The sequence below is a fragment of the Brassica napus genome, chromosome C8 (genome assembly GCF_020379485.1).
Source record: "Brassica napus cultivar Da-Ae chromosome C8, Da-Ae, whole genome shotgun sequence".
NCBI lineage: Eukaryota > Viridiplantae > Streptophyta > Magnoliopsida > Brassicales > Brassicaceae > Brassica > Brassica napus.
Window position 1 is genome coordinate 11,046,143 of NC_063451.1, and position 13,566 is coordinate 11,059,708.

The 13,566-nt window shown below is 37.5% G+C and overlaps 1 long non-coding RNA gene across 1 annotated transcript; it reads right to left on the bottom strand.

Moving 5' to 3' along the window:
• Window positions 1-4,066: 4,066 nt before the first annotated feature.
• Window positions 4,067-5,249, bottom strand: LOC125591452. Its single transcript, XR_007327467.1, has 2 exons — window positions 4,571-5,249; window positions 4,067-4,441 (listed from the first exon to the last, which is right to left on the bottom strand). It is a non-coding gene; the product is annotated as an uncharacterized LOC125591452 (long non-coding RNA).
• Window positions 5,250-13,566: the final 8,317 nt, after the last annotated feature.

Sequence of the window (13,566 nt, forward strand, 5' to 3'; positions counted from 1 at the left end):
TGTATTAAGACAGTACACCAGTTTTATTTACAAATGAACCAAATGCTTATTTGGTTGAACCGTTCAAAGTTTGGCACAGATTTGGGCATGTAAATTATAAATCTATTCAAATATTGATTAATTTAAACCTAATTCCGAAATACAAATTGAGCAAAGAGAAATGTGAAGTATGCGTACAAGCAAAACACACAAAAACTCCATTCCCTCATGTTGAGAGAACAACTGAACCTCTTAGTTTAATTCATACAGATTTGTGTGATTTAAAAACATTTCAGACTAGAAATGGAAAAAATATTTTGTGACTTTCATAGATGATTGTACAAAATATTGTTATGTCTATTTGTTAAGAAGCAAATGTGAACCCTTGGAAAAATTCAAGGAGTATAAACTCGTGGTTGAAAACCAACTCGATAGAACTATAAAGATAGTTCGAAGTGATAGAGGAGGTGAGTATGATGGACCATTTGATGTGTTTTTTAAAGAGCATGACATTATTCATCAAACAACCGCTCCCTATTCACCTGAATCTAACGGAGTTGCGGAGCGTAGAAACCGAACTCTTAAAGAGATGATGAATGTGATGTTGCAGGAATCTGGGTTAGCCCAGAACATATGGGGGGAAGCTTTGCTTACCACAAATTATATCCTCAACAAAATACCAAACAAAGTCACTAGTAAAACACCATATGAACTTTGGAAAAGTGGTGTACCTTCGTACAAATGCTCGAAAGTGTGGGGGTGCCTTGCAAAAGTAGCAGTACCACCTCCCAATAAGGTTTCAATTGGACCTAAAACTGTGGATTGTATTTTCATCGAATATGCCCATAATAGTGGTGCTTATCGATTTTTGGTTCATAAGTCAGATGTACCAGATATTCATGTTAATACAATTATGGAATCAAGGAATGCATCTTTCTTTGAACATGTGTTTCTGTGGAAGAATAGAGACAATCCTACAAGAACTCGTGAAGTAAAAGATGCAAACATCTTTACAAATGAGGCGAGTACTTCTGGCACATCTTTTGATGATGCAGAAATCTTTGAAGATGAACCTAGACGTAGCAAAAGAGCTCATAAGGAAAAATCTTATGGTGGAGATTTCTTTATGGTCTTTCTTCTTGAGAATGAACCAAGAAGTTTCGCTGAAGCTATGTCTTCACCAGATGCTGATTAATGGAAGGAAGCTTTCAGTAGTGAAATCGACTCCATTATGCAAAATCATACATATTATTTAACCGATTTGCCACAAGGGTTTAAGGCTCTAGGGTGTAGATGGATTTGCAAAAGAAAGTTGAATATTGATGGCTCAGCAGATAAGTACAAGTGTAGACTTGTGGTGCAAGGTTTCCGGCAAAAAGAAGGCTTGGATTTCTTTGACACCTATTCTCCGGTAACGAGAATAACTTCAATCAGAATGCTGATTGCAATTGTAGCATTGAGAAACCTAGAAATCCATCAGATGGATGTCAAAACTGTCTTTCTAAATGGTGATTTAGAAGAGGAGATTTATATGCAACAACCTGAAAGGTTAGTTGTCCCAGGACAAGAACACAAAGTCTGTCGACTAGTGAAGTCATTGTATGGACTTAAGCAACACTACAAGAAAAATACGTTTTAATAGCATACCATGATAGCGTTTTTTTCGCTTTCTGCCATGGTTGATATATCCGTTAGTTTTAGATAGCGTTTATATTTTTGGAAACGCTATGATTGAGCGGCATCAATCGAAACGCTATGATAGCATACATTTAATAGCACATAAAATAATAAACGCTATAATAGCGTACTTTTTGAATCCCTAAACCCTAAACAAACTTATGAACCCTATACTCTAAAAAGCAAAAGTTAAACACTAATACACTAATAGTCTTTATAATATTTTAGAAATTAAACTCCAAATATTAAATATAAAATTATCAACTTAAATATTTTAAAATTAAACACCAAACCTATATACATTAAATCCAATATCATGCATAATCTCTAAATCTAAAATCCTAAACTTCATATTTGATAGTTATAAAATTTTAATACTAAAACATACACGTTAAAACCAAAAGAAATTTATTATATGTAACTTCCAAACATACAAACTTTAATTCCTCAATTAAACTTTATACCCTAATTCCTAACATCAAACATATATAAACCATACATCCACTAGATATAATTTTCAAATCTAAATTTTTAAAATTGTAAAAATTGTAAAAATTCTAAATCTTTTTTTGTCAACATTAAAAATTTTAAATCTTTTTTTGTCAACATTAAAAATTTTAAATCTAATCTTTAAATTTAGGAATTTTAAAAAGAAATCTAAAATAAATGTAGAAACAGTTTTAATTGTCTTTTTAATGGTCTTTGATTGATTCTAATCCAAAGACTAAAATTAATCTTTTATCTATTTTTAACCTTCTTTTTTATTGGTTAATTTTTTTGACAAGGATCACAATTTTTAGCCATTAATACTTTTTGATCTGAAAGGCCTAAAATCATTCTCCCTCCTTCTTTACTCCCAATAGCTCTGAGATCTACTATTCTTTTATCCTTTTCTTCTACGTTCTCATTCTTCTTCTTCTTCCTCTTCTTCTTCTTCTACGATTTTTAATTTGTCTCTGTACATTCACTGAAACAACAAAGTAGATCTGATTTTTATTTGAGTTTGGGTCCAAGAAGTGAAGAAAAATATTGGAGAGGAGGATCGACGCCTCTGTTCAATAGCCATGGAAACTCTGTACGCTTCCTCTCAAGCTCCGTGGAGAAGAAGACCAGGAAGACGGCGAGCAAGCTCCGTGGAGAAGAAGACCACGAAGACGGCGAGCGACTATGAAGGTGGCTGGATGCAACGACGAGTACGCGTCATCTTTGAAGCTTGACTCTCAAATCCCACAGTGAAGAAGAAGAATCAAGGCGGATGTGAAGAGCATAGAAGAGACAACGACGAAGGTGGTGGTGGGGCTGGTGAGGACTGGAAGATGAAGAAGACCACGTAGGTGGTGCCATGGTGGTGTGCGGCGGCGAACAAGATGAAGAAGACGACATATGGTAGTTAATTAGGACTTAGGTTTAAGCTTGGTTTAGGGTTTTTGTTTATTTGGTTTGGTTTTAGTACTTTTTTATCTAATTAGATTTTTTTTTTTTGTAAAACAATTAACTGTAAATACATTTAAATAATAAAGAAATCTTAAATATATAAATCAATTTTAATTTTTAATTTTGTTTTTATTTTAAAATAATAAAAATAAAAATAATTATAAAATTACCAAATTTAATGTTAATAATAGCAAAAAAATATGCTATTAAAGAATATTTAATTGCATACCAAAAAACGCTATAATATATAACAATAAGGTAGCACTTCAAAAAACTGCTATCTAATGTGTCTGACCTACTATCACGGACGATGATACAACGCTTCATAAACCGCTATCGTATTGTTAGATAGCGTTTTTCGTCCGCTATTAAAACGCATTTTTCTTGTAGTGCAAGCTCCAAAACAATGGCATGAAAAATTTGACAATGTTACGATGTCAAATGGTTTCAGCATTAATGAATGTGACAAGTGCATATACTTCAAAAGTACACCATATGGGTACATTACGCTTGGCTTGTATGTAGATGACATGCTCATTATTGGTAGCAATAAAGACATGATCAGTCAAACAAAGAACATGCTAAGTAGCAAGTTCGAAATGAAAGATATGGGACTTGCTGATGTTATCCTAGGGATTAAGATCTTTCGCAATTCCGGAGGAATCATCTTGTCTCAAACTCATTATACTGAAAAGATACTTGAGAGGTTTAAATCCTACTCAAAAGGAAAGGCAAACACTACAAGAAAAATGAGTTTTCTTAGCGGACGGAAAACGCTATCTAACGATACGATAGCGGCTTATGAAGCGCTGTATCATCGCCCGTCATAGTAGGTCAGACACATTAGATAGCGGTTTTTTGCACTACTATCGTATTGTTAGATATTATATCGTTTTTTTGTATGCGACTAAATGTTCTTTAATAGCGTATATTTTTTGTTATTATTTACAGTATTAAAAATTAAAAAAAATACAAATACAAATAAAAATATTTAAAAATTTTAATATATCGATATTACATATTTAAGGATTGGTATATTAAACTAAACTAAACTAAACCAAGCTAAACCAAATTTTGAAAAAAATAGAAACTAAACCTAAATTTCTAAACCCCATCTTCAATCATCTAGCCGCCACCTCTATCTTCTTCGTGCTTGGCTCCACCTCCACACCACGACACTAACTTCTGCCATATCCACACCACAGATTCTTCAGATCTGAAGATTCATTGTCTCCGCTGGATCCATCACCGCAAGCTCGTCCCATTCACCTCGCCGCATCTCTTCTTCCTCTTTTATCTCTGCACCACCTCCGTCACATCTTCTTCCTCCTCTTCATGACGTTGTCTCATTCTGTTATTAAGAACAATAATAAAATCAAAATCAAACAATGAGAGAGACAGAAGATGTCGATTAGAATCTCAAGCACATAAAAGATCCAAATAAATCAAAGATCAAAGAGAATAAGAAATAGATTCCGACGGTGATATGGCAGTAGCACGCGACGTTGGTGGCGCGAGATGTCGGGGATGGTGAGATAGGTCGGTGAGAATTGGTGGATGAATCAAATAAAACAAAGAGAGAGTGAAAGTGAAGATCTGTGTAAACCGTAAGGAGAAGAAAATGAGATGAACAAGAAAAATAAGAAAGACGAGGCAACCTTTAGCCAATGAAATTTCATCACCTAGTTAAGGTTTACCAACGGTTGAGATTAAGTTTTGCTTATCCCCACCAATTTTTATTAGCCAATAAGAGTTTTTCATTTTTGGTTTATCTTTTCTTTGCTATATTGTATTTTCTTGTCAATAAAGTTATAAGAAACTTAGTTTGTATTTTTATTTAATTTATGTATAGAAATTGATTTTCATATTTTATTTTATTGTTTATAATACAGTTTTATGAGTAAAAATATAAAATGAAGGTTTTAAGTGTTTTTTGTAAAAAAATATTAGAATATAGGATTAAAAGGTTTATGTATAAGAATTGAAATTAAAGTTTGAAACATAAATTTGGATTTTATGCTTAGGAAAAGATTTAATATTAGAATTTAGATTAAAAATTGTAAGAGATTCAATTTTAAGAAGTTTAAGTTTAATGTTTGGGTCTTTTAATGTTTGTGATATATAGGGTTTGAAGTGTTGAAGTGTTAGATTTTATGTTTAGAGATAAAATTTTGGATTCGAAGTTAAATAATAAAAACGATTAGAGTTTTTAAGATTTTTAGTTATAGTTTACAATATATAATTAATCTCGGTGTGTTAAAAAAAGAAGATTAATTTAGGGTATGATATATATATATATATATAAGTCAAAAGTTTAGGGTTTGAAGTTTAGATGATATTTTGAAAATAAATTTTTAATAATATTCAAATTTGAATTTAAACTTTGATTTGTGATTAAAAAAAAAATACTTGAGCTTTAGGGTTTATGTTTAAAGTTTATGGTTTAGGGTATAAAGTTTTTAAGAGTTGATAAATGAAATTTATAGAGAGAGAAAGTAAAATAAGGATGAGAAGGAAAATCAACTATTTTTCCGCTTTAATTATGCATAGCGTTTCAAGTTTGAGAGTGCTATATATACCACGTTTCTAAAAAGTGTTTTCAGAATTTAATTTGGATCAACCAAACATAGCATTTGCATTTTTACAAACGCTATTTAAAACTAAGGGGTATGTCAATTATAGCAGAAAGAAAAAAAACGCTATCCTGTATTGCTATCAAAACTCATTTTTCTTGTAGTGAAAAACTCCTGTAGACCCTAGTTTTCACTTGATGAAAAATTCGGGTGAAGCAGTGTTACAGTCAAAGTATGCTTGTGTCATCGGAAGCTTGATGTACTTGACAAATTGTACTAGACCTGATTTAGCACATGCAGTCAATGTACCGAGTCGCTACACGAGTAATCCAGGGCATAACCACTGGAATGCCATAACAAGAGTATTAGACTATGTACGTCATACTAAAATTTATGGGCTGAACAATGGTAAAGAACCAGCAGTTTTGGAAGGATACAGTGATGCCAACTGGATTTCTGACTCCAAAAACTCTAAATCCACGAGTGGATATGTCTTTACACTTGGTGGTGCCGCAGTTTCTTGGAAGTCTTCCAAACAAATTCTCTTGGCCAGATCGACCATGGAATATGAGTTCATAGCTTTAGATAAAGCTGCAGAAGAAGCAGAGTGGGTTCGAATTTTTTTGGAAGATATTCCTATGTGGGATAAACCAGTGTTGGCATTACGTATACATTGTGATAGCCAAGCAGCAATAGGCCGGGCACTGAGCAGTTGGTAAATCTCGTCATATAAGAAGACGTCATAAAACCATTAGAAACTTGATATCAACTGGTGTAATTACGATTGATTACATCAGAACAAATGAAAACCTTGCGGATCCATTTACTAAAGGTTTGTCACGAGATCAAGTTGTAAAATCATCAAGAGGAATGGGTTTAAAGCCTATGAAATAAGATGCGGTTTGGCAGTAACTCTACCTAACTGACTGGAGATCCCAAGAAATAGGTTCAAGGAGACATCTAAGTCAAACTAAATCTGCCCAAAGCACTGTAAGACTTCGGTCTATACCCAGTTCCCAGGATGATTAAACAGCTACATGTAAGGAATGCAGGATAAGCATTTGCTTTTAATGATTTGTGTCCATTGTTTTGAGATATAAATGGAGTAGTACATGATACTTCTATAAACAAAACTAATGGCAAATCACCTTATGAGTTTGAAATGGGGCCGTTTCTAGGAGAATGAAGGAAAGACTATATTCTCCAAGTTCACTCATGATTACCAGGAATGTTCACGGCCAAAATGAACACAATAGAGAAATTAGTTTTGTGAGAGAATGAAGCTGTGTTATAGCTATTGTCTAGGTTTACACCAAAGCCCGAGAGGTTCAAGACATCATGGCCACCTCCTGGCCGAGTAAATCCGATAGCTATTAACAATGACTGGTTCAAGGCTGAAAAATTGCTACCAACTCATCATGCAGTGGATTTTTCGCTCATACTCTCAAAAGTCTTTTTTTTTCTTGAGTCATGTGTATAGAGTCATTTCTATTCATGTGGGGGATTGTTGGAACTATTTTTTGACAAAATGGTGTGGACCATTATTCCGATGGGTTTTTCGACGGATACGTCTGTCGGAAGGACCGGAATTTGGGCACAATGTAATCGTCAACGTGAACACTATGAATTAGTGTATTTGTTGGTAAAAATCGAAGTTGTTTTGAATGAGAAATGGAGATCCAAAGTGAATGACATGAAAAGCTTATAAAACTATTATTTGGTTAAATATAAAGTTTAACAAATATTTCACTTTGAATATTTGGGTTTGAATTTTGATTTAATAAATTGATTAGACTTAAGGTCAATTAATTTGTTCCAAATATTTAATTAAATATAAAATATAAACTCAATTAAAGTATATAGTTGGTTTTGATTTGGTCAATACAACATTATGACTTGATACACTAACGTATTTGAATCATAGTCATGGGAATCAATTTCCTTTATTGCTATTAATGATTATGTGTACGTTAGTACTCCATAATGGTTAATGTGTTTCATCTCTCTATAAAAAGTGGAAATGAAACATTCGAGCATCTCCTTCTTTCGAGGCAGAGAAAACAAATCAGTCCCTCATATTTTTTTTTTCTTCTTTGATTTTTTGAGTACGAGAGTACACAAAACTAGTTTCGTCAGGCTTCTGATAGAGTGACGTAAATCAGAAGATTTTTTTGCAGTTGTATCCTGGGACTCATTACGTTATCGAACCGTCGCACTACGGAACATATTTTGAGTTAAGGAAATAGATAATATCCTGACTCTGCAGTTGTATCATTCTTTTCTTAATTTTTGGTATAATCTTATCAATTTTATTCTTTACAATATTCAGTTTTCCGTAGTTTATATAATACGGTCTTATCAATCTTAGCAACCTAACCATCCAGCCCACTGCTTAGCTGATTTTGCCTGACAAACCCCTCTACTGACCTCATTTCTGAATATAAATGTGTAGGCTAAATCCTCGGAGTGTCGATCAAAGAACACATGGACTCTTACTCTAGAAGGTATCTGAGTAAACAAGTAGTCTTCTGGTTTCTTTTCTCCCAATATCTCTCTTCTCTGAATAATTTTATCTCAAATCCAATGAACAATGATGTTGTCCAATGAACAATGATGTTGTTGCAGTTCATCTTATTCATCTTCTTTTCGATTTCTTTTCGTTCTTGTTTTTTTCCTTCTTTTTAGCAAAGTGTAGGCGAATAGTGGGATCATCGGTATGTACCTACCCCTCGCTTCCAACAATGTGTGTTCATTCCTTTGAATTGGAATAGTGGGGTCTTTGGTAATAGTGGGATCATTGGTATGTACCCTTTGCATCTAAGGAAATCATCTCAGTCTTTTCTTTTCCTTTATTTCTGAATGCCGAAGAGAGGAGAGAAACAAACCAAAATCACCCAGATTTTTAACTTTTAGACCTGAAAGAGGAATCCGATCCAATGTATACCAAGCCCCAGGACAAGCAAGTTGAATTGATTAAGGTTGGAAGTCAGCTTCGGTTCCTTTAGACGTTCTCAGCTAGCATAGATATTATTGGCAGGTGATCCACTTTGGCATTTCCAATCAGTACACCCTGCAGTCAATAACTTCAAAGAATGGTGCTAGAGAGTGGTTAGATAATAAGTAAAATTGAAAAAGTTCATCATCTCCTTCTTGACTCAATAAAATTCATAAAAACTTATAAAATAAATCTTCAAAACAAAACACAACATTAGTAATACCTCCCCCATACATAAACAACATTGTCTCGTTCGACACCGGAGGAACAGTGTCGTTTGACATGGGATGAACAGTGTCATTCAACACCGGTTGAACATTGTCGTTAGACACTTGGATTTCAACGCTGCTTGGAGGGTGTCGACTGCCCGCTTAGACTTATGAATCATGCGTTCTAAACTCAGTGGCTTTACGAGTAAGAGCTTTATCCTCTCGTTGCTTCGGGTACTTATATTCATGTACCTGAAACACAAGAAATTGTTTTACGCAAATAAACTATAAATAAAAACCTAAGAAAATCCTACATCTAGTCTAATGGTGATCAGAGTCCCCGGCAACGGCACCAAAATTGATATGCTCAAATTAATCTTCAAGCTACTCTCTCAAATAAGATGTTCGATGTATTACTTGAGGACCGTATCCACAGAGATTCGATATCTCACACAATAGACTTTAGCTTTAGACTATGCTAGGTAAAATAAAATATAAAATAGTAAATAATAAAGCAGTAAATCAGGAGTTTATTTGTGATGAAATGATGGTTGCTAGACTTAGGGTTTCATTCAGGTTATCAGAACTCTAATCACTCTAATCTATAGATGCTAAGGATTGATTATAGAACTTGAATTCAATAAGCAAGTAATCCAGCTCTCGCATGCAATTACAAATCAGATGCATAAGTCTTTGTTTCAGCTCTCGCATGCGAACAAGGAATGAGCATCGATCGATACTATTGACTAGGTATAGATCGACGCTTTCTCAGACAAGCATTAACGCCCTATTCGATATTGTCCAACTAAATTCCTAGACCAACCCTTGTATGCGGCTAGGTATCTAATCCAGCAGGATTTGGGTTCCGTTAATTGATTGCACTCTCGTGCCTCTCAATTGTTCTATGATTCTCGGTTCAAATAATTAGTCACACTCTTGTACTGTTCCAACTACTCTAGATCCTAGTATTGTTAGGGAATTTTTTTGTGTAGGATCTTTGTGAGTAACACGGAACGATGGACAAGATTTGTATTTGGTAAGGGTTTATGAGTAAAGAGACTGAAAGAGACGTTTTATTAGATCAAAGAGCAGGAACTATAATAGATTGGTGTATAAACCCTAGTTCTAGCAGCCTAGCTCTAGTCTCATAGCCTCGAAGTGTCAATCCCCTGTTCTAGGATTTGGGCACCCCTTATATAGTCGTCTTTAGGTCGGTCTTAGTTGGCCAATAGGGTTAAATTCTTCCATATTCGGAAATATGGAAGGATCTCCGTATCGGAAGATTTCCATTTCTCCTGGAGTAAGGAATGGTCACGAGGGTCGGACCCGGAGCGTCTCCTAGCAGGGAACCGGAGGCCGGTGTCCTACCCGGGGTCTTGGGGAATTCAACACCTTAGTATTTTTCCCCAACAGTTTGCCCATTATTTCTCGATTTCGTCATCAAACTCGGGGAATAACCTGTGCACTCAAGTCAACCGGGGTTGCTCATTCTCAGCAGGCTTCCCTTGGGCAGGACATCGCTCCAATAATCCTGCTATCCCGGGCTCCTCTCAGGCCGGAGCCGTATTCTGAACCCGGAGGAGGACCGGTTCCCATGTGGAAGGCCGGGGCCTAGCAATATCTTCTTGAGTCTCTTGGAGACGATGAAGCGCCTTGGTGATCTCTGAAGAAAAGGCCTGAGCATTTGAACGTGATGTAAGTCTGAAGCTAGCGCGAGATTTTGTTGAAGAACTTTTGGGTGCTCTGAGAGGAATTTGACAATTTGCTTGCTTATGGTTCCTAGATTAGGGACGAGAGAGTCGAGCACTGATAGCAGAAGCATGGCTTCAGTATCTGGTACCCGGGATAATTTCTATCGATTCTTTCCCGATTTCGGAGATTTTCTCCTTTAATATAGGAGATACGCCGATATTGCTTCGCTCGCCAAAAGTAAGTGATTTGAATTTTGAATCATTCTCGAGACCCGAAAATTATGAAGCATGCGGCTTCTTTGGGAAGGCGCCCAACGGCTTTTTCTTTATATGCTTTTCTTTTCTTCCTTCTTTTTCATTTTACGCTCCTCCTTTGAAGATATTTCCAATTTAGGTACCGTTTCTTCCCCCTTTACTTTCCTTGTTCTTCAAGATTTCTAGGTAGATCGAGCCTTTTAGCTTGTTAGGTTCGTGGGTCAGCTTTCTTACTATCACCGCGATCTGTTGGATAGGAGTTATCTGAACCATGTCTAAGCTCTCCGCTTCTTATGTCCCTGCGGTGGCTGATAGGGCCAGGTTGAAAAGAAAGATAAATTCTCCGGATCCGATTGCGATCTGATGGCTCTTGTACCGCTGTCTTATGTTCACACGGCTCCTCCACTAGTGTGTCCCGCTTTGTCGGTTGGTGAGGACGACCTGGTAGAATGGCTGAGGAAGTATTCCCTTCCTCCCTTCGTCTCTCTCCAGGTACCAACTTCGAAGGAATGTGCCTCTAGCTATATCTCAGGAGAGATCGTCATCTACGAGGCTTTCTTTGATGCCGGCCTCAGGGGCTGATCCATGCGCTGATCATTGGTCTGTGCGGCCTTTTTGAGATCTCGCCTTCCAAGCTGAATCCCCCGGATTAGAGAATCCTTATAGCTATCCAAAACCTAGGCGATTTGGAATATTTATCTTTTGGTATCAACGAGGTTCTGTCTGCTTATCATCTGGCTCCTCTTAATGGAGGAGAGGAGCGATTTCATCTTCGTCCTCATAGTGGTTTGCCAATTGTAAAGGAACTTCTGAAAAGCGATCGAAAAGGACCGGTTTTTAAAAAAAGATGGCAGGAGAGATATGTTTTTATGATGCTCCCCGGATCCTCTTATCGGTGGAATTTTATATGTAGGCGTAGGATGCAATCGAATCTTTTGCTAGTTGGTTATTTTTCTCAACCTTGCATCTTTTTTGCAGCTGGGACTCATCATGCCACTTCAGAAGGAGAAAGCACCGTTCTTTGGGCACGACAGCTTCCTTTTGATCGGCGCCAGGTGAACTTCTTGGTCAGTGAGACTGTACTGCGACGCCGTAGCCTTTGGAGTAAGTACCTATTAGCGTATCTGCTTTACTTTCTCTCGGATGCCTGATGATTATTTTTATGCAGGAAACATGTCAGGAAACGTCGCCGATGATCCCTTTGCAGCCTACCAGGAAGCGGCGAAGGTGATGTCTGTGAAGAACGGCTCCGGCAGTCAAACCGTATCTTGGGATGACGTGGTGGTCACCGGTAGCCATCGTGCGACAGTGGTGAAGATGGAACCGTCTTCATCACTTCAAGGAAAGAAGCCTAAAAGCGGTGGTGTGACAACTCGGTCAGTGCAACAGTCAGCCGAAATTTCTCGCTCTGCAGGGAGTTTGGCTACGGCTTTGTCTAATTTGAACCTGAAGGTTATCCCCCAGGATGGTACTGTTCTTACTATAGGGGATCCTTCAGGGGTGGTTCAAGTTCTTCAAGGAGGACTCCTTCGGGTAAGTTATCGCACGCTTGCTTTCTATTTTTCTCATGTATTTTGATGGGGATCCATATTCCGCGCAGACCGTTTCCGAACATTATCACCTTGGGGAGCGACTATCCAACGAAGGTTTGGCGGCCCTTCGAGAGGAACTCGAGGATTTGAAGCGCCAGGTGTCGGACGAGAAAAATCAACGCATGTGTTGGGGAAAAATACTCAGGTATTGAATTCCTCCAGACCCCAGGCAAGACACCGACCTTTGGGTCCCCGCTAGGAGACGCCCCGGGTCCCTGCTAGGAAGTACCTCGGGGCCGGTCGGGACCACCCCCTTCCTCTGGGAAAAGGAACATTTCCGATAAGGGGAACCTTCCATATTTCCGAATAGGGAAGAGTTTAACCTACTCCAAACAGACTAAGACCGACCTAAAACAACTATATAAGGGGAGCCTAAACCCTAAAGCAGGGGATCGACACTTCAAGACTTAGAGATTATAGCTAGGCGGCTAGAACTAAGGTTTATACACCAAATACTGTAGTTCCGGCACTATCTATTAAAACATATCTTCAAGTCTATTTTGCTCAAATACTCACGAAATCTAAGCCTTATCCATCGTTTCGTAGTACTCACAAAGATCTTACACAAAAATCCCCTAACAGCATGGCTCGGGAACTGGAGATCCGCGATTATAAGGACAAGGTGAAGGATCTGGAGAAGGTGTCTGAGGCGTCAGCTGATGTGCTGGCTACAAGTCGGAAGAGTCAAGAGCTGGAAGAAGGGATTGATATCCTCAAAGCGGCGGCAGAGACCTTCAAACTTGAGATGGTGATGGCTGTGAAAGGAGCGAGGGTCATTGCCCGCTGGGAATCGATGAGGGAGTGGCTGAAGAAACAAAATGATCAGTGGGACTTAGACAAGGCACTGGAGCAATACAAGGCTGTGATCCGAGAAGAGGCCATGAACAAAAGTGTTCCCCCTCCTACTTTCGAGGATAAGCCCGTCATTCCGCCGGTTTCCAACATGGACGTGGATTCGTCTGCCAAGCCATGAGGGTCTTCGGCTTAAATTCATGTCTCTGTGTCTTCTGGTTTTCCCGTTTTCTGAATAATGGCTCCTTGTGGCTTTTTGTTTGAACATCGGTCCTTTGTGGCCAATATTTTTTAACAATGGCCCTTCTGTGGCCTATTCTCTTTATGGGAGAATAATTTCGGGTTTACTCTGGTGTCGTATTCGCTATT